Source organism: Giraffa tippelskirchi, chromosome 10 (genome assembly GCF_054371585.1).
Source record: "Giraffa tippelskirchi isolate mGirTip1 chromosome 10, T2T-mGirTip1v1.2.pri, whole genome shotgun sequence".
In the NCBI taxonomy this organism is placed as follows: domain Eukaryota; kingdom Metazoa; phylum Chordata; class Mammalia; order Artiodactyla; family Giraffidae; genus Giraffa; species Giraffa tippelskirchi.
The window spans coordinates 119,251,971-119,272,394 of record NC_137284.1 but is presented as its reverse complement, the minus strand read 5'-3'; the positions used below and the strand labels follow the sequence as shown (position 1 = coordinate 119,272,394).

The 20,424-nt window shown below is 40.2% G+C and overlaps 1 long non-coding RNA gene across 2 annotated transcripts in view; it reads left to right on the top strand.

The window, feature by feature from the left end:
• The window catches only part of LOC145523528 (uncharacterized), a 256,078-nt gene that overhangs the window by 52,102 nt on the left and 183,552 nt on the right, over nucleotides 1-20,424 (top strand). Inside the window, exon 4 of one of the 2 annotated variants that reach the window (XR_014066680.1) lies at nucleotides 11,522-11,690. The exons of the other annotated variant lie outside the window; for it this stretch is intronic. This is a non-coding gene — a long non-coding RNA (uncharacterized LOC145523528). The remainder of the gene's footprint in view (nucleotides 1-11,521; nucleotides 11,691-20,424) is intronic. 2 annotated transcript variants of the gene reach the window in all.

Sequence of the window (20,424 nt, the reverse complement as noted above, 5' to 3'; positions counted from 1 at the left end):
ACAGGGAGAGTTTTAGTTGGGATAATTCAATAAAAAACACACAGGTGGGTTTGTGGATGATAGAGTGAGCTTTATGCGCTCTTTGCATCTGAACAGGCTAGAGTTCTTCCAATCAAGGAAGCTATTCATCTTTTCAGTATTTAAGGGGTAGGGCTTTGGAAAGGTCAGACTTCGTAGCTTCTGTGGTTGGAGTCAGTGCTGGGATGCTATACTGTGTGGCCACAAGGTGGCGCCAGAGCCATGTGCAGTAAAAATGAACTTGCTCAGAAGCCTCTGGCGCTGCTGTTTTAAGAACTTTCTCAAACTCACTGGAAAGAAAGATTTTGTATGTACAGGCTCACTTTTGTATGTGTTCGTCTTTCTATCTTCTATCATTATGCATTTACTTCTGTGTATATGTATGTCCTTGAATCCTTATATAATAATATTTGTTTTAATCTATATATACATTCGTATCTAATATTTACTGTTTACAGTTTCAAGCATTTCACATAAATTGTCTTTTCTTTCTTGAGCTATAATTGTCATATAACATTATATTAGTTTCAGGTGTACAACATAATTATTTGATATTTGTATATATTGAAAAATTATCGCAAGTCTAGTTAACATCTGTCACCAAGTATGGTTATGAAATTTTTTTTCTTGTGATAAGAACTTTTAAAATCTACTCTCTAGCAGCTTTCAAATATAATAGTGTGTAAGTTACTCAGTCATGTCTGACTCTCTGCAACCCCATGGACTGTAGCTCTCCAGGCTCCTCTGTCCATAGAATTTCCCAAACAAGAATACTGGAATGGGTAGCCATTCCCTTCTCCAGGGAATCTTCTCAACCCAGCCCAAGTCTCCTGCATTGCAGGCAGATTCTTTACTGTCTGAGCTCTCAGAGAAGCCCGCAAATATACAATACAATATTTTAAACTATAGTCACCATGTTATATATTATAGTCATAACTGGAAGTTTTGTTTTTTTTCTTTTAACCCCCTTCACTCATTTCAGTTCCTTCCTATCTACCCACCTCTGGCAACCACCAATCTAACTTCTGTATCTACTAGCTTGTTTTTTTGTTTTGTGGACTTTTTTTTTTTAGATTCCACATGTAAAGAAGATCATTTAGTATTTGTCTTTGTCGGTCTGACTGATGTCATTTAGCATAATGCCCTCAAGGTAATCCATGTCACAAATGACAAGGTTTCATTCTTTTTTATTGCTGAGTAATATTCCATTTATATACATGCACACACACACACACACACACACATATATATTTCAGATTTTCTTTATCCATTCTTCTATCAGTAGACATAGGTTGTTTCTGCATCTTTGCTATTGCAAACAATGCCACAGTGAAGATGGGGGTGCATATATCTTTCCAAATTAGTGTTTTCATTTTCTTCAGATAAATGCCTAGAAGTGGAATTGCTGGATTATATAGTAGTTTTATTTTAATTTTTTTATGAGGAACCTCCATACTTTTTCCCATAGTAGTTCCACCTATTTATATTTCCACCAACAGTTTACTGGGGCTCCCTTTTCTCCACATCCTCACCAACACTTATTTTTCATTTTTTGATAATAGCCATTCCACCCAGTGTGAGGTTGTATAAATTATCTTATTCAATCCTTATAAAAACCCTTGAAAATGGATACTTTTATAATTTTACACATGAGGAAATCGGGGCTTAGGAAGGATAACCTGCTCAAGGACCCAAAACCTTTTTACTCTTTGCAGTCACAATCTAGTGCTTCTCATAGTTCAGCTTTCACAGCATCTTTGTGAGTAAAATATATGCATAGAGAAATAAGAGTAAAGTGAATTGATTGTAAGGGGAAGAAAGACCCTGTGACCAACATGTTTGTCTCTGGTTCCTGACCCGTTGGTTACTAGTTTTCATGAGTGTGAAGATCTTGTCCTTGTTCGCGGTGGATATATCACATCCAAACTCCTGATGCAGCTAAGTGCAGCTGAGATCTATGAAAGTTGCTGGAGTAAAGCAGCTTGAGTGATCACTCCCTTCCCAAAGCAACTTTTACAGCCCCACTTGAACCTCAGGCATTACGTAGGGGATTGGCTTAAGAATCCTGAACAGCAGTTGTGAGCCAAGACATTGTGAGGCCATTCATTTGGTCCCTTTACTCTTGTCATCATGACCAAGGGCTCCATTCAGTGTGTTTAATGACTGTTCCATCATACACCCTAGAACATAACAGTCAGAGGTAGAGGGAAGCAAAGACTGTCTTTCTAAGTCTCAGGCTCGTGATCTGTAAAATGAGAAAATAGTGTTACCGCTTTCGTGAGGAAGTTGTCAGGATTAAATGAGATAATGAATGTCAAGTATTTGGCACAGTGCACATCACTCTTATTGTTGGAGAATAGTGGATGGTAGTGTTGGATGAAGGCAGGGACCTGGCAGAAGAAGACAAAGGACAAGTAAAAGGAAGGAAGACAAGACGTACTGCGGGACTGAGTGGCAGAGGAGGGGCGTCTTTTAGTTGCAAACAGAGGCTGAACACTCTGTTAGTTCTTCAATCCTGGTTACCACCAGCCAGAAAGCCATAGAATTTCTGGCATGAGCCTTAGATATTATCTAATTTAACCATTTTACAGGAAAGAAAAATGAGTTGTAGGACTTACTCTATGTTGGCTAGGGGCAGCTCCAGGACAGGAATCCAGGATTCCTGACTTTGATTCTGGTGTCTTTTTGCCACTAATCACATTGCTTTAGGTTAATCAGGGTATTCGCAAGCATGAGACTAAGACAGTACTTGTCTGTATTATATTAACTCACTTTAGAGCCTTGAGTTGCTGAAATACAATATGGAATGAGGGAGGGCAAGGTATTATAACTTTAAACCAAAAGGACAATTTACATGGAGTCTTGGTTCTCCTTGGCACAGTATTCTCAAGTTCATGGTGCATTCAATACATTTCTTCTTAGAAAGGCTACCTGTAATGTGATTTTCCCCCATTACAAGAGAACTGTGGCTTTTTTTGTGTGTGACCTCTTCAAAATGCTTTCTATTATCTTTACTTTTGGTATAACCTTATAGAGACTTATTTCTCAGTAACCTCCTAAATATGAATAGTAGTAAGTTGATTTTATGGGCTAATATATTTTGAATAGAGTTATGCTTTCTGAGCTTTCCCTAGAAAAAAATCTTACTTTTGTAGGAATGCATCTATCTTTTATACACATGGCTACTGGACAAAAGAAAGTAGAAAGTAGTCCATTGGATGGTTTCTAAACTTTTAGAAGCTGTGAAAATGGAAGGATATTTTCCTTTAGTCCCAGACATAGAGAAAGTCTACCATTTTCTTGGTTAATTTTTAATGCTGCTAATGAGCTTGTTCATTTTGCTATTCAAATAAATATTCAATTCAGTTCAGTTCAGTTGCTCAGTCGTGTCTGACTCTTTGCAACCCCATGGACTACAGCATGCCAGGCCTCCCTGTCCATCGCCAACTCCTGGAGTTTTCTCAAACTCATGTCCATTGAGTTGGTGATGCCATCCAACCATCTCATCCTCTGTCATCTCCTTCTCCTCCCACCTTCAATCTTTCCCAGCATTGGTGGCTTTTCAAATAAGTCAGTTCTTCACATCAGGTGGCCAGAATATTGGAGCTTCAGCTTCAGCATCAGTCCTTCCAATGAATATTCAGGACTAATTTCCTTTAGGATGGACTGGTTGGATCTCTTTGCAGTCCAAGGCACTCTCAATATTTTAACAGCAATTGTTCCATAAAGATAAGAAATTATCCCTTTCCTCCCATTCTCATATATGCACATTAATATGGATGAAGATAAAAATTGAAACTATGATAATGTTGTGGCTTCCAGTGACAAAGGTGCATATTTATTGAATAAAAGATGGACGTTGTAGAAGAAACTAAGAATGAACGGCATCCTTTGGTTCTAGAAAAATTTCTCCACTCTTTGTTGATGGTTACCTCTTGGCTGTTTTCTTTGTTTTCCTTTCATGGTTCTATGAGGACCTAGACTTTTTGTTGTTCGCTTGATCTTATGACTCTACTATTCCCGAGGGTCTTGGAATTCTCTTATTGGGATCTCTGAATCTGGCAGGCAGAGAGAAAAAGAGAAGGAGGGTCAACTTGGGGGATTTTAATGGGCCAGACCTAGAGCTGGGACATATCATTACATTCATATTCTATTGGTCAAACTCTATTATAGACCATTGCACCTAAACGGAAGGCAAGTTGGGAAAATATAATCTAGCTTGTGCCTGGGAAGGTTTTGTGAACATTCAAGAGACTTTATGACTGCTTGTTCTGTTGGTACTTAGGATCTGTCTCATGTTCCTCCCATGCGTAGAACACATCATCCAAGGCAGACAACCCATCTGATTGCTGCATCCAGTTCCAAGTTTGAGATTTCTGGGTGGTATGCAGTCCCTTTCTGAGGGCAGATGTGACAGCTTCTAAACTATAGACATGTGAACAGGGAAGGAAAGTTATCTACTCTCCCTACCCACTTAGTGATGGTGGAACAGGCACAGGATAAACACACAAAAAAACTCTACTGGGAAAAGAAAAGGATGGGAGACATGGCAATCTCTAGTTCATAGATTCTGAAATTCTATTAAACAAGTGTTCTTAAGGCTTTCTAACCTCGAGGTGGAAGAAATTCTTCCGTGATCACTGTTCCGCACAGCCCCTGGCTTTCCTTTTGGGAAGTTCTTTCTCATCCTTTACCCTTTATACTCACATCAGACACAGACTTTGGTGAGAATGCCTTTTCTGGGAATGTGTGTAACTTCCACTGTCCCTTCCTTCCTGAGGGGTTGTGTTAAAACTTTTCCAAAAGAGGCATCTTTAAACCATCCTCCTGATTTCTTTGGTAGTTCCACCAAAATTCTGACAGTTTTCAATCTGTTTACTTTTGGTAAGTTCCATATGCTGGTTACCATGCAGATAGATTTCCCCTATATGTAATTCTTAAGCTTTTCCTGTCTTCACTCTTGTATCTCTCAGCTGAAGAGTGGATGCTGTAAGTCAGGGTTTGGCTGGGAAGGTGGCACCCTTATTTTGTGTCTGTTGCAAGGCTGAGTTACTTTGCCTAGCTGAGAAGTCTTATTGGATTTTGTTGCTTAAGGTGTCTTAACACCTTCTCTCTTCGTATTTGGGCTTCTCTTGTGGCTCAGTTGATAAAGAATCTGCCTGCAATGCAGGAGACCTGGGTTCGATCCCTGGGTTGGGAAGATCCCCTGGAGAAGGGAAAGGCTACCCACTACAGTATTCTGGCTTGGAGCATTCCATGGACTATATAGTCTATGGGGTCACAAAGAGTTGGACACAGCTGAGTGACTTTCATTTTCACTTTCTCTTCATATTTGGGGAAAGGAGAAACAGATTTTCTAACCTCGTAAAGCATTTTGAATTTGTTTATTCCCTTCTGTTATTTCTTGGAAACCAGACACATTTTTGCCTGAGCTCATTTTTTCCATGTAGTACCTTGCTGAAGGCCGGCAATAAGAGACAATATAGAACCCTTTCCAACCACTTCTGTTAAAGCTACAGACTCATAGGCAGTGGCCTGTCTTTCAAGTTATCATAGACAGCAGTTTTATCAAGTATTTTGCCTGGCCTTACAAGTGTCTCTAGCCTTCCAAACTCTCACGTTTGTTTACTTGAACCCCATGTCATTCTCACATATTTTAGGATTCTTTGGTTACTTTTTTGTCATAAAACTCTCCACTTCAGAGTAATAGGTTCTAGGTAAGTTATTCTTTATCCTAATAAAGAATAATTAGTTATAAAAATGGAGAAGACAATGGCAACCCACTCCAGTACTTTTGCCTGGAAAATCCCCATGGACAGAGGAGCCTGGTGGGCTGCCGTCTGTGGGGTCACACAGAGTCGAACACGACTGAAACGACTTAGCAGCAGCAGCAGTTATAAAAATTCTCAAACCATAATGATTTAACACTGTAAAACTTGACACCTTGCTCACCCAAAGCTGTTTCCTGTAACTGGGTGAGGCTAGAGACTGATCAGCTGGGCTGTGTTGCCGTCTAGACTTTCTGGTCAAGTGGTATGTGTTTAGTTGCTCAGTCATGTCCGACTCTGCGACTTCATGGACTGTAGCCTGCCAGGCTCCTCTGTCCATGAGATTCTCCAGGAAAGAATACTGGCGTGGTCGCCATTCCTTTCTCCAGGAGATCTTCCCAACCCAGGGATGGAACCTGGGTCTCCTGCATCACAGGCAGATTCTTTACCATCTGAGCTACCAGGGAAGTTGTGGTCAAGTGGGCCTGCAGGCTATGCTCTGTGATTGGGGTGGGGTCATGGCTGTGCTCCCTTCTGGTGAAGCTCTGGCTCTGTCAGCAGTTGTGTTAGTCTGTAGGCTGGGCTCCACTGCTGGGTGATGTAGTGGGCTGGGCTCTGGGGCTGCCCAGTATCACTCTTCAGGCTCCCTGGTTCTATGGGGCCAGAGGCTACGCCCAATGCCTGGACAGAGCTGCTGGCTTGGTTTCCTGTCTGAGTGGGACTGCAGGATGGGCTGCTTCCTGGCTGCCCAGGGTCTCTGGCTAGGCTTCATGGTCAGGTGGGACTGGAGGCTAGGCTCAGCAGTTGGGGAGAGACTGAAAATTTGCTTCCCTACCTGAGCAGGGCTGTAGAACGGGCTTCATGACAGGTGTAGCCTCTTGGCTGGGGATCCAAGTCAAACAGAATTGCCAACCTAGCTCCCTGGCCAGATAAGGTAAATGGTTAGGCTCTGCCAATGGGCACAGTTGCTGGCTGGGTCTCTGCCCAGGGATAGCTGCTGGAGGAATGTGATCCTCCAAGACCTGAGCACTGGTAGCTGTAAGCTCTCCTCTGCTTCTCTGTCTCCATCTGGTCCCCACTGGTCTAACTCTGTAGATTGTCCCCATGATCCTTGTGAAGCAAGACCCAAGTGGCCTTCCTGAGAAGTGTTCCAGAATGCTGGGGCAGCTAGATACCCACCTGTCCTCTCTCTTGCCACCGGAGAGGCCACAGGCCCAGCGGCCTTCTTGGCATGATGCTGTGCTGACCTGGGGGAGGTTGGAAGTCAAGGTAAAACTCTGCCTCTTACCCTGCTTGTGTGGTCCTTCTGTCACTTAGGGAGATTCTTCAGCCTCACCCCCAGGTTCTGGGATTCTGATGATGGTGTCTAGTCCATGCATAATCGGTTGTTGGTCTTCTTGGTGAGGGGAACTGAGGTTGGAAATGATCTGTGTTACCATCTTGATGTCACCTCCCCTTTTTCTTAAATAGACTTTAAATCAGTATACTTTAGCCTCCATTCAGCTCTGCTTCCCGAGATATGTGTTTTCACCACTTTTGATTCTTTAGGGGATAATACAGCATCAACTGGGCTTCCCAGGTGGCATTAGTGGTAAAGAACTCATCTGCCAAAGCAGGAGATGTAAGAGACATGAGTCGATCCTAGGACAGGAAGATCCCCTGGAAAAGGGCCTTAAAACCAACTCCAGTATTCTTGCCTGGAGAATCCCGTGGACAGAGAGTCTGGAGGGCTATGTCCATAGAGTCACAAAGAGTTGGACACGACTGAAGAGATTTAGCACAAGCACACACAGAGTGTAAACTGGTTTGTGTTTGGGTTTCTTCAGCACTGACAGGATTTTCTTTTATCAGATCTGAAACATGATTTATAAAACATCCATTTGCTTTCTAGCTTCCAAATTTTGTTGTTATTATGCACTCTTCCATTCTTCCTGTCATTGTGGGTTTGTGATTTATAATAAATCTCTTGTGAATTCATTTTAGTAAGCCTTTAGCAGGAGTAAATATATGTGTTTCACCCACCATTTTGCTTTTTCCCATCAACACTTTGCTTCTCATAATTTTCTTGGACATCACTTTCTATCTTTAGAAGGAATGGTTGAATGCATTTTGATGGGTTAATAGCACAGATATACATCCAATAAAAAGTGCGTTAACGCCTTTCCACACAATTTCTGATGTATTATGTTTAAGAAAAACCAGAGCTTGTTGGTAGTTAAAGCAATAAAAATGGATTTTATTCAGGACAGTTGTGATAGGAAAAGAGAGACCCTGGTACAAAACTGGCTCAATTCTGAATACAACATGAACAAGTGGGAATTTGTAGCAAAGAGGTGCAGAGGGGAGTGGGGGGGACAGTCAACGAATGGAAAATTACTAAGAGGAAACACTGGGGCTAAGGGGGGATTTTGGCTGAACCAACTTGTCAGGATTCTTGCAAAAGGCAGGCCTGAGTGATCAAATATTAAAGATAGCAGTTGAGGAATGTGATCAGATATTACAGTGATCAGAAATCAACTGTGTGGACTTGCTCTAAGTGGATGGAGCAGGATTCTTGCTAAAAGTGGGCCCAATAAGACAGACCCTGAGCCACCTGGGAAGCTCCTAACCAACCTTATGTACTTTACTTTTCTCATCTATGAAATGGGGATCATAATAGTACCCGCCCATGAGAGTGTTGTGAGGATTAAATGAACTAATTCATGTAAAGAACTTAGAATTCATATTATGAACTGCCATCAGCAATAAACATACTGTTCAAGTTAATTTCCATAAGCCTGTGAAAAAAAAGACACTTATGTGGATATATAGGCATACTTCAGAGATATTGTGGGTTCAGTTTTTAGACCACTGAAATAAAATGAGTATCACAATAAAGCAAGTCACACAAATTTTGTGGTTCCACAGTGCATGTAAAAGTTATAGTACACTGTAGTCTAAGTGTGCTATATCATTATGTCAGAAAAACCAATGGACATACATTCATTAAAAAATATTGCTAAAAAATGCTAACTGTCATATGAGCCTTCAATGAGTCATTATTTTTTTGCAATAGTGACATCAAAGATCATTCATCACAGGTCAATAATAATAACAGTGAACAAGTTTGAATTGTTTTGAAAATTACCAAAATGTGCACAGAGAATGAAGTGAGCAAATGTGGTTGGAAAAATGGCACTGGTGGACTTGATCAATTCAGGGTTTCCACAAACCTTCAATTTGTTAAAAATGCAGTATCTGTGAGGCTCAGTGAAGTGAAGTGCAATTGGGTGAGGCACAATGTACACTTTTCATTCTTGTACAAGAGTGCTTATAAAATTAGAAAGAAAGCAATAAATATCATAAGAAAAAAATGTCCTTCAGGAAGTTAGGAGAGCGTACCAGCTCCCAGAATTTTTGTCTGTTGAAAGGCTATAGAGATTAAGAATTCATTGGTTAGATCCCATCTCACCAAAGTTTTAACTCTAGTTTTTTGAGAAATATTTTTTATGAAATGGAATCTAAGACAATAAAGAAAATTAATGAGAAAAGCAGAATTCCCTTCATGGCTCGATGTAAAGTGAAGCATTATCTGCAGATTCATTTCCCTAAAGCTGTGCCAGTGCAAGTAAACTAAGTGGGAAGGAAATTCTCCTGATGGTTCGAGCCAGTAAAACCCACTCAATGGATTTTGGATTTGAATTATGCACACTGACTTTTTACATTTATTTGAATGCATTTGTTAGCTGTACTACAATCTTCACCCATATTGAAAGGCCCAAATTATCTGCTAATACAATGCATATGAGCTAGTTCTCAGAAATCATTAAACTATGGATGGATTTTTCTCCATGATATGTTAATGTCAGAGGGTAAAATATGTTGTTTTATCTTCTTGTCTTAAGAAGTTTAATCTAGTAAGTGTGGGTCTAGATAGGGGATGGAGGGAATATTGGAAACAAACTCAATTTCCTCTTTTCTAAACTAGCTTCAAATTATCTGTGGTTCTGATTCTGGGTCATTATTTAATTTAAGTGGGAAATACATTTGAGTTTCCATTCTCTGTAAAGCATTCTGTAGAATTTAACAGAAGATTTAAAGATTCAAGAGGATTTTAAGCCCAGTTTTAGAGGCAAATTATATGTAGCTATACAAGGCACTATAAGAGCTATATTTTGTTTAATATGTATGTGTATGATTCAATTATGCAAAGAAAATTTCAGGAGTCAAATAAAATCTGTAATAGAGTCAAGACTCCACGTTATTGTAGGATCCTCCACAATGAAATTAATTTTATTCAGGAAGATTAAGAAAGATAGTTTAGCTGAGTCTTGAGGATAACTGGGATTTTGGTTAATAGAACAGGGACCCCATAAACAAAACTGTGCAAGTATCTAACATAATTAGTCAATGGCATAGAGTCTGTTTAGGCTTCAACATATGAAGATGGACAGTGGGGTCCAAAGTATGACAGGTCTCTGGGAACTCAGATATTTAAAGACTTGGCCCTAGGTTTTCAGATGTACCCAGTGATTAGCTAAGAGTGGCAGTCTCCAAATTATATTATTTAGAAAGCTAGTTCAGCAAAGTGTTTAGAGATATTTCAAGGAAAATAGGGTTTCATGATTAAAGAAGTTTTGGAAATCCTAGACAATTCAAGACAATATGGACAATATTCTTTATTGCAGGACTTTTCAGAGCCTTTACTATGCTAGTAAACAGAGTTAGTCTTACAATGTGAATTCTTGGCTGGGCGGTTTAGGTGTTTTGGAAATATTGGTTTAGCTTGCTTTAAATTCTGACCATAATCTAAGTTCCTTTCAATCAATGACATCAAATGCTTTGTTTCTTCCTTCCTTCTTTCTTTTTTCCTCCCCACTTCCTTATTCCCTTCCTTTTTATTTAATTTTTATCTTTCAAGAAATTTGTGTTAAATTATAATTTTAAAAAATCTGTGACCACAGTGCTATGTTAATTTAAAAACAAAGTCTTTTGTGCCCCTTTTAAAGAAATTGATTGTAAAAATACTGATGAAAATAAGTATTCTCCCTGTTCAAAAAAACCATCCTTCTCACAGTGGAACATGGCTTCCCTTATAGTCTTGATTTAACAACAGTTCTTTCTAATTGGGGAAGGATAGCTTTATATATATATATAAAAGTTTTAACCTTGAATGCAGTTTCTGAGTAATGAGGAAAAAAAGGGGATAATTGTCTACCAGCCACATCAGCTGAATCCCTCCCTCTGCAGGTCAGTGGGTGATATTGCACAAACACTCTAACAATACTTTTTTAGTTGCTATCAGCCTTGCTATGTGCCTTATACTGAAAATTAAATATTTTTCTCATTGTCATTAAACTCATGTAATAGGAAGAGCTAGAATTAGAACCCAGGAATTTATGATTTCAAAACCACCACGTTTCATTGCTTGCTGCTATGCAAACTAGAACTTCTCAGTAAAATCACCAAAGGAAGACTACCCGCCTTTATGTTTCTTCTGATAAACTGCACAATCCAAGAACTACATGGCAGACTCCCAGCATTTTAAAGTCATTTTTTTTGGTAGCAATTAACATACAGACAATAAACAATCAAGTACAAAACATAGAAAGAAAACAAAGTGGTGAAAAATATTGTAAATAAATCATACTTTTGAGATCAATAATAATGACATCATTTTGTATATAAATGGCAGAGATATAAACATCATAATCTTTTGTAAATTTGCCCCCTCAAAATGTCTCTTTGGTATGTAGATTATTTCAAAGTGAAAACAATCAAGGCTCAAAAGACTCAGGAAGAAATTTCAGCCTTTCCCATAACTGTGTAAAGAATGAAGACAGAGGCGCTATTCTGGGAAGGGAGCCATTACCACAGATGAATGGCTGAAGTATGAACTAGGCGTGGAGACAGGGAGGGATTTAGGTAAGTCTGTCTGTTGGAACTCCTGCCTGTGTCCCATTGTCTCACTGTGGCCCAGCAAACATCTGTTTACTGAATATTTGCTTTTCCCTCTTTCTGTCAGTTGCCTTCCTCCCCTTTGAAGTCCCAGACCACCACCCTCAACATCCTGTTTTGTCTTTAGCTAAAGATGGTATTTAAGGTGAAATTTTCAGCTGTTTTGATGAGTTGAGTTTTTCCTGAGTCTCTCCTACGTGTGCATGTTATTAAACTTTTTGATTTTTCTCTGTTACTCTGTCTCATGTCAATTTAATCCTTAGACCAGCCAGAATAACCTAGAAAGGGTGGAGGAAAATTTCTTCCCAACACCAGGTGGCACTAGTGACAATAAATCCACCAGGCAATGCAGGAGACATAGTTCCTGGGTTGGGAAGATCCCCTAGAGGAGGGCATGGCAACCGACTCCAGTATTCTTGCCTGGAGAATCCCATGGACAGAGGAGCCTGGTGGGCTACAGTCCATAGGCTGGCAGAGACGGACACAACTGAAGTGACTTAGCACGCAGCGTACACTTTCAATTTCACATTTAGATACCCCCGCCAAATCCTCCCCTCACCCCAAAATCCTTTTCAGATTAATATATCCTGCAAAAAATTTAGAGGGGTAAATTTTTAACAGTGACTAATTTAAACACATTATTTAATGTAGAGAACATTATGAAATTCAGAAGATGTTTTCAGAAATGAATATTATAGAGTTCTAATTAAGTGTAAAATAACAAAATTAGAAATGAGTAACATTCATTTGTGAGAGGAAAAGAACACACAAGATATAAAGTAGTGTAACACAGAAGAAAAATCTTTAACTGGAGCACTGTTAATCCTCTTTGATGAAAATTCAGTGGAGACCAGTGAGACTCCTGAATGCACACTCCTCAAATTGTACCAAGACTGGAGGTGTAGAGTATCAGCTGACATGTGAAATTGGTTTTTAAAAAATGTGAAAATGCTTGAGGTTGACATTTGTTAAAAGCTATTCCACTAAAATGGCATAGGAAAGGAAAGGAAAGGAAAGTCGCTCAGTCGTGTCCGACTCTTTGCGACCCCGTGGACTGTAGCCTGCCAGGCTCCTCCGTCCATGGGATTCTCCAGGCAAGAACACTGGAGTGGTTTGCCATTTCCTTCTCCAGGGGATCTTCCCGACCCAGGGATCGAACCCAGGTCTCCCGCATTGGAGGCAGACGCTTTAACCTCTGAGCCACCAGGGAAGTCCCTAAAATGGCATAATTTTTAATAAATACACAAGAAACCAAAATGTCAAAAGATGAATCAATCTTCTCTTTTGTAGCTCTGCTATTCTCACCCCCACTGTGACTCTTTCATTTGGAAATTATTCACAACAAAAGGACAAATCTCTCATTTTGTGGCCACTAGAAGATAAGGGAGATGTTATTTGAATTGTAAAAGTCCTTTTTCAAAATGCTTACTTTGTAATAAAAATGGCACTTTAATCTGAAGAACAATTCTTTTTCACATTTGCTACCTAATATACTACACAATTTCAACTGATCATCTGGAATACTTTAATTGAATATGAAATAAATCTCCCTCTTCTCCATTAGGCTATTTAACTTTAATTTTCATAGTGAAATGGAGTAAGAAAGGTTAAGGCCTCCCCTCCGAAGACCCAAGTGAAAAATCTCATTCATCTTCTAATCAAGAATGTCTTTCACAAAACATCAGGTTGCATAGTTGCTCAAGGAAATAGGCTCTAGGAGGCAGTGTAGGACCTAAGGCCCTTTGGAAAGGATTTCCAAGAATTGAATATTTTTCACTCTGACTCATTTGTTTCCCTTATCCCTCTCCCTGGAAAATACTGACCCTCCAGCCCCTAAGGTGACAATTTGCTGCTGGGCTGTAGGGTTACAGAATCCTACCTTTTGGTCTTGAAGCACAGCATGCATGTATGGGGAGAGGTGGTAGGGGAGAAAAAAAGAATTTTCCCTCTACCCTTCTAGATACTTGGCTGAGACCTTCCCCTGACCCCTGTAATAAGAGAGAGATTAACAGGAGAAAAAGCACAGACATCCTCCTTCATACAAAGGAAAAGTAAAGTAAAGTGAAAGTCACTCAGTCGTTTCCGACTCTTTGGGACCCCATGGACTATACAGTCCATGCAATTCTCCAGGTCAGAATACTGGGGTGGGTAACCTTTCACTTCTCCAGGAGATCTTCCCAATCCAGGGCTCGAACCCAGGTCTCCCACATTGCAGGCGGATTCTTTACCAGCTGAGTCACAAGGGAAGCCCTCATACAAAGGAGATACCCAGGAAAACCAAACTGGCCCAAGCCATTACTTAAAATAACATTTCCAGCTAAAAACAAAAGATATTGTGTGGAGAAGAGCCAGGTTTTCAGGTGAAGCATGGTAAACAAGAGTATGGTTACTATGCAGATTTAAGCCCAGTGATAGGAATTTCTATAGATTTAGTCTTCTTCCTTTTCCTGGTTGGGTTTCCGGGGTGGTGCAGTGGTAAATAATTTGCTTGCCAGTGCAGGAGCTGCAGGAGATGTGAGTTCACTTCCTGGGTCGGGAAGATTTCTTGGAGAAGGGAATGGCTACCCACTCCAGTATTCTTGCCTGGAAAATCCCATGGACAGAGGAGCCTGGCGGGCTAGAGTCTATAGAGTCACAAAGAGTTGGACATGACAGCATACACACACACACACACCTCTTCCTGGTACTGAGAGGGAGACGCCCTTATAAATAGAGATTCCTCTTATAAATGTAAATTTCTCTTACCAAAGGGTAACTTTGACTTGGTTTTCAGAGTTTCTCTCCTGTCTGTTGTTTTTTAAACACAATCAGCCTAAAATGATCCTTATGCATATTTTGTGACAAATTCTTCTGTCCTTCAAGGTCATCAGAGAGTAAGTCCTACCTAAGGGTCACATGTATCACTAAAAATGGTCACATTAAAAAAAAATTAGTATGTTCAATAGAACAGAAAATGTTCTTAATTAAAGGACTTCAGAGATCCATATAAAGCAGTAGTCCTCAGATTCTCAAAGCGTGCATCAGAATCACAGGTCAAGGTTCTGATTTGGTGAATGGGCTGGGGAAGAGAATCCATTTCTAACAGGTTCCCAGGTGGTTCCTACTGCTGGTCTGGGTACCATGCCTTGAAAGTTGTAGCAAGTGAGCTGTTGTTACCCCCAAACTGGATCTGCGTCTTGGTGGGTGTTAATGCCAGAAGACACAACCAAGTCAAAGAGCAGGAGAAGGAAGAATTTGTTACTTGAAGTAAGTAAAGAGAAGCCCAGGAATATTTCCCAAAGCATCGTCTCTTTGAATAACAAAACTGGGGAAATTTTGAGCTATAAGGGTGGATGATTATTCACCAATGGGCAAGGGTGCCTGCATATTTATGAAGGGTCCTGTTCTTCTGCAAGGGCAAGTATTCTGGCCAGGTTTAGGCCTAAAATAGCTTCTCTTATGTCAAGAAAGCCATGTCTGTTTCTCCTCCTTCAGGGACCCCTACCATAAATGCCTACATTGTGACTCACTTATGTCCCTTAAGTGGGTTTCAAGTGAGCTTTGGGGTAGCAGGCGACTTGTAGAAGGGCCAGAGCCATAGGCTTGTTGCCACTGGCTGAGATCACCTTGTCTGTGTATCTCATTGTGCCATAGAAATACTAATTACTTTCTAAATATGCCATGACATGAAAAATTTGGGAGTGTATTTAATTCTACAGAACTCTGTTTCCAGTGATTTAATTCTATTGGAAAAATTTAGCATAACTTGTCTTTAGAATAGATTATTTAAAGTGAGGTAAGGAATCCTGGAATCATCCCCCAAGACACTTTGTAAGGAAGAAGAGGAAGAAATCAGAATATTTGTTGAGCGAGTTCTTGGGGTCAGGCACATGCCAGGCACTTAATATGTTATTATGTTTAGTTCTCTCCACAACCTAATGAGATAATTGTTATTTCACTCTTTTCACTTCACCTAACTGAGGTTTTGAGTACATAAGTAATTGGCCTAAAGTCATGGAGCAGTAAATGAAACCAGAGGGAAAGCCAGTGTCTCTGACTTGAAGTTCCAGAGCTGTATCATGTGGTCTTGGGGATGAAGCAAATAGAGGGACCTTTCTTTACATCATCAGGAATTGGATCAGCTTCAGAAAAAGTTAAGCCAGTTTGAGGTTATATCTAAGTTCCTAAGTGAAAAGTCAACCAAGGAAATTATTATTTTATTGGCTTCCCCAATTTATACACTTTAGGTTTGCAGGGATTATCTAGGTAGGGGTTTTAAATGTGTGGTTACCAGGTTTCTTTGTGCATGTGTGTATGGGTTTCCTCTCTGATATGTAGCTGCAGCTGATGCCTGTAGTGTGTCATACCTTCTGGCTGTATTCTGTATGCATAATGAAGTGGTGGTTTGGGCAGTCACGTGAGAGTGGGTTTGAGGACCCAGGGTTTTGGGTAGTTTTCCTCTGTCCTCTGCATCACTTTGTGGAGACTCAGTCTTAGGGACCCTTGTCTAGAAGCCATCTCTCATTGCCACTGCTGCTGGTCTTTGAGTTTAGACTCGTCCACCCTTTGATTTTTGCCTCCCTCATTTTTGGAACACATAATTTCTAACTCATAACACTTTTTACATTTAATTAGCATTTCCAGTTTACTTGAGCTTCAACTTATCACTTATAATGTTTAAAAGGCTCATTAATTTCTCTTATTGTGGCTCCCCTCTCATAATTTCCTGTCTGAAACATGCCCCATTCACAATGGGGTGCCTAAATAAGTGCTTTAGCTGGATGCTTTATTAATTACTTTTGCTGATTTTCTTCAATTACTTTAATTAGTGCCGTGCTGTATTATTTTTATCTCTTGACTCTTCAAATTAAAAGTTCACCTTTTGATATATTGAATATGTACGCAGAGAAGGAAATCACTTGAATGAATTAAGGCTTGGAGCTGGGAAATGTACTGTAATTAAAAACGAGTGGGACTTTGAAAGGCTGCCATTTGAAAACAGGTGACAGAATCATGTTCAGAGAGATTAAGAGATTGGCTGGTAGCACTGCTAGTGGAAACAGAAATCAGCCAGACCTCAGATTGAAACCTGAATTTTAATGACCAGTTCTGTGATCTTGGTCAACTCACTTGATGATTTTGAAAATGTTTTTTTTTCACCTAAAGTGTGGTGAAATAGTAATAATAATAGTAATAACACAGCGTCATTGGAAAGGAAACTAAACTGCTAACATCAGTATAGTGTTTGGTATACATTAGGCTTTTGGAGAAGGAAATGGCAACCCACTCCAGTGTTCTTGCCTGGAGAATCCCAGGGACGGTGGAGCCTGGTGGGCTGCCGTCTATGGGGTCACACAGAGTCGGACACAACTGAAGCGACTTAGCAGCAGCAGCAGCAGGCTTTTAATAAATAGTAGCTATTATTTTGATTGTTAGCAGTGATTCAATTCTGTGAAAATGTTTTTCTCTCTTACTGTCCTTTAATTTACATAATTTCTAGATCTATGGTGATAAGGTATAATTTTCAAAAAGCTAAAATTATGATGCTCATAGAAATATAAAATGAACATCTGCCAAAAATTTAAAGTAGCTCTTTAACGAGGCATCAGACAATAATCAGTCTAGAGACTACAAAGAACAAAGTTTTATTTGGGGTCTTAGGAATTGCAATTTGGGACACACAGATTCGAGCAAAGTTGAAAGAGCGTTCTGGGGAACAGAAGGAGTAGGAGGCTTATAAAGGCAAAAGCTACAAGGCTGTTAACGTTGTCTTGTAAGAATTATGACTGGCTCTGATGGAAAAAGGAAATAGTTGTCCTTAAGAGACAGGCTGTCATAAGTGATTTAGGGCAGAGATCCGATAAGTATCTTAAGTTTCTGGACCATTGTGCAGATGTTCTGGAGGCCTGTATTAAGACAATATGTGGTCAAAAGTTCACATTCCATTCTGGTGGAAATGTACGTTAAGTCCCATCTCCTCAATGACTTCTCATTCCATTTTAGAGAGCTCTCTTAGCAATACCCACACTATTTTGGTTTTCCTTTCACAGAGGGTACCAGTGAGGTGTTAAAAGTGATTCAAAAGATAATTCTTGACTGCTTAAATAAAATGTGAGAAGAGAGAAAATGGTCTGAAGACAGAGTTGTTAATCAAAAGAGAAGCAGAGCTTAAAAATTTGGAAATTCTCAACCTATTCATACTGCAAAAAATGAGAAAGTATGCTTAGAAGAGAATACTAAGCATGTGATGAAATGACTATTTAATATGATTGGTAAGAATCAGCCATCTCAACAGAACCTAGAAGCTGCTTTTCTGTTTTCTTCTGCAAACAGAAGAGTGATTCAGAAGGCAATTCAGAAAACATCAGAGCTCTTGTGCCTATCACAGGTTGCGGGCTATCTTGGGGGGAAGGGCCTTCAAGGTCCTGGAAGGCAGATTGGTTTAAAAGGAAGGGGTGCTGGCACCTTCAGGATTTTGGTGCATGTGACCTGGCACCACCTTATGTCTTGGGGCTTTACTTCCATGCTTTGTTGCTCTGGTTCCTCAGTTGCCAGTCTGGGTGGGCCCTGGAGTGGCTTGGTCTGTGCCCAACAGAGCCACAGGGCCATGGCTATCTCTACCTAGATTTCAAAGGACAGGGCCTCCCAGCAGAGTTATCGATTTGGGACCCCAGCCTCAGAAATCTGAATGGAGGAGCCCAGACAGAGAAACACCATGGGGGCAGGGTCATCCAAAGTTGTAGGATGAGGCCCCATTCAATCTAGAGAGGGAGATTTCCTGCTCCAATGCATTCAGAAGGCAAGCTCTCCACCCCAGTGGACCTGGGAGACAGATCGCTGAGCCAAAAAGGATTGATTACTCTGGAGCCTTGAGTTCTAATAGGATTTGCCCTGTTGCATTTTGGACTTGCTTGGGACCTGCCACTTCTTTCTTCTTTCTGATTCCTCCCTTTTTGAATGAGAATGTCTATCCTATGTCTGTCCAACCATTGTATTTTAGAAGCACATAAACTTATGTGATTACTGGAGGGCAATTTAGGATGAATTATAATTTTAGTCTCAACCATATTGTTATCAGAAAGTGGAGTTTGTCTCTTGGTGGAGGTCCAGCCAAAAGACACAACCCAGCCAAAGAGTGGGAGAAGGAAAGATTCATTATTCAATACTTGCTGAAAGTAAGGAGACCATTGGGAATATTTGCTGAAGCATTGTTTCCCCAGACAGCAAAATTGGGGATGTTTCAAGCTACGGGTACCTGCATATTCATGAAGGCATTTGGGTAGTATGTGCATATTCATGAAGGGGCTTGAGCAGAGGAAAATTCAGCACCGAATTGGGGCAAAGGTTGCCAGAACCCAAGCTTTAGTTTATTGAAGTCATGAGGGTCAGCAAAAGTCAGCATCCTGGCTCTTAGGTTCTGAGAAGTCTGAGATCTCAGCATGTAGTTAACATGTTCCACCTGGGTGGGAGCCTTAGTTCCTGCAGAACTCGAAGATATGAAAACAATCTGATATATATATATATATCTCAAGGGATATATCCCTTGAAGAGGAACTAGGTCTCTATTTGATAGTGAACTATTGTTTCTTATCTGCTTTGCTTTGTTCTTTCCTTCCCTTAAGATGATTAATCACTGAGACCTGTTTAAGGGCACGTGTTGTGGCCAGGTTTAGACCACAAAATGGCTTAGGCCAAAAATGTGCTTCTCATACATCAAGAAAGCATGCCTAGTTCTCTTTCTCTGGGTACCCCTTACACTCTGCTTGCAATGTCTGACTAAGATGATATCTAGAAATGAATATATTTTGCATGTGAGAAGGGCTTGAATTTTGGGGGGTGGAATGCCATAGACTGAATATTTATTTTGCCCCTCAATTCACATGTTAAATCTTAATAACCAATGTGCTAGTATTAGGAGGTGAGGTGTTTGGGAGGTGATTAGGTCATGAATAGGAACATTCATGAATAGGATTAGAGGCCTCAGAGAGATACCTCGTCTCCCACCATGTGAGGTTAGAGCAAGAAGATGACTACCTGTGGACCAGGAATTGAGCCCTGCCTAGATACTTAATCTTCCAGAAGCCTGATCTTGGACTTTCCAGCCTCCAGAACTGCAGGAAATGCATTTCTGTGGTTTATAAGCCACTCAGCCGATGGTATTTTTGTTATGGTAGTCTAAGTGACTAAACAAGAAGTGATAAGGTTAGAGACGAAAAGGGCAGCCAGATTGTGTGAGGCTCATGAACCATTTCAAGAGTGTAGGCTTTTACTCTGAGTCAAATGGGGATCTTTCAGGATTTTAAGCAGAAGAGCGATATGATCTGACTTATGTTTTAAAAGTATCATTATGGAAGCTGTTTTGAGAGTAATAGATGGTAGGAAGGTAAAAGTAGAAGCAGAGAGTCCTGTTGGGAAGTTATTGTAGTAATTCAGGTGAAAGATGATATTGGCTTAGATTAGGATGCTATAAAGGTAATGAGAAATGGTAGACTCTGAATATATTTTAAAGTTAGAGACTACAAGATTAGCTGGTAGTTTGCATTTGCATGTGAGAGATAGAAAACAGTTAAAGCTGACTGTAAGGTTTTGGGCTGAATGCATGGAAGGATGGAATTGCTGGCCACTGAGATGGAGAAGGCTTCAGGTAGATCAGATTTAGGTGTGCATATGTGTTAGCTAAGTCACTTCAGTCATGTCAAACTCTTTGTGACCCTATGGACTG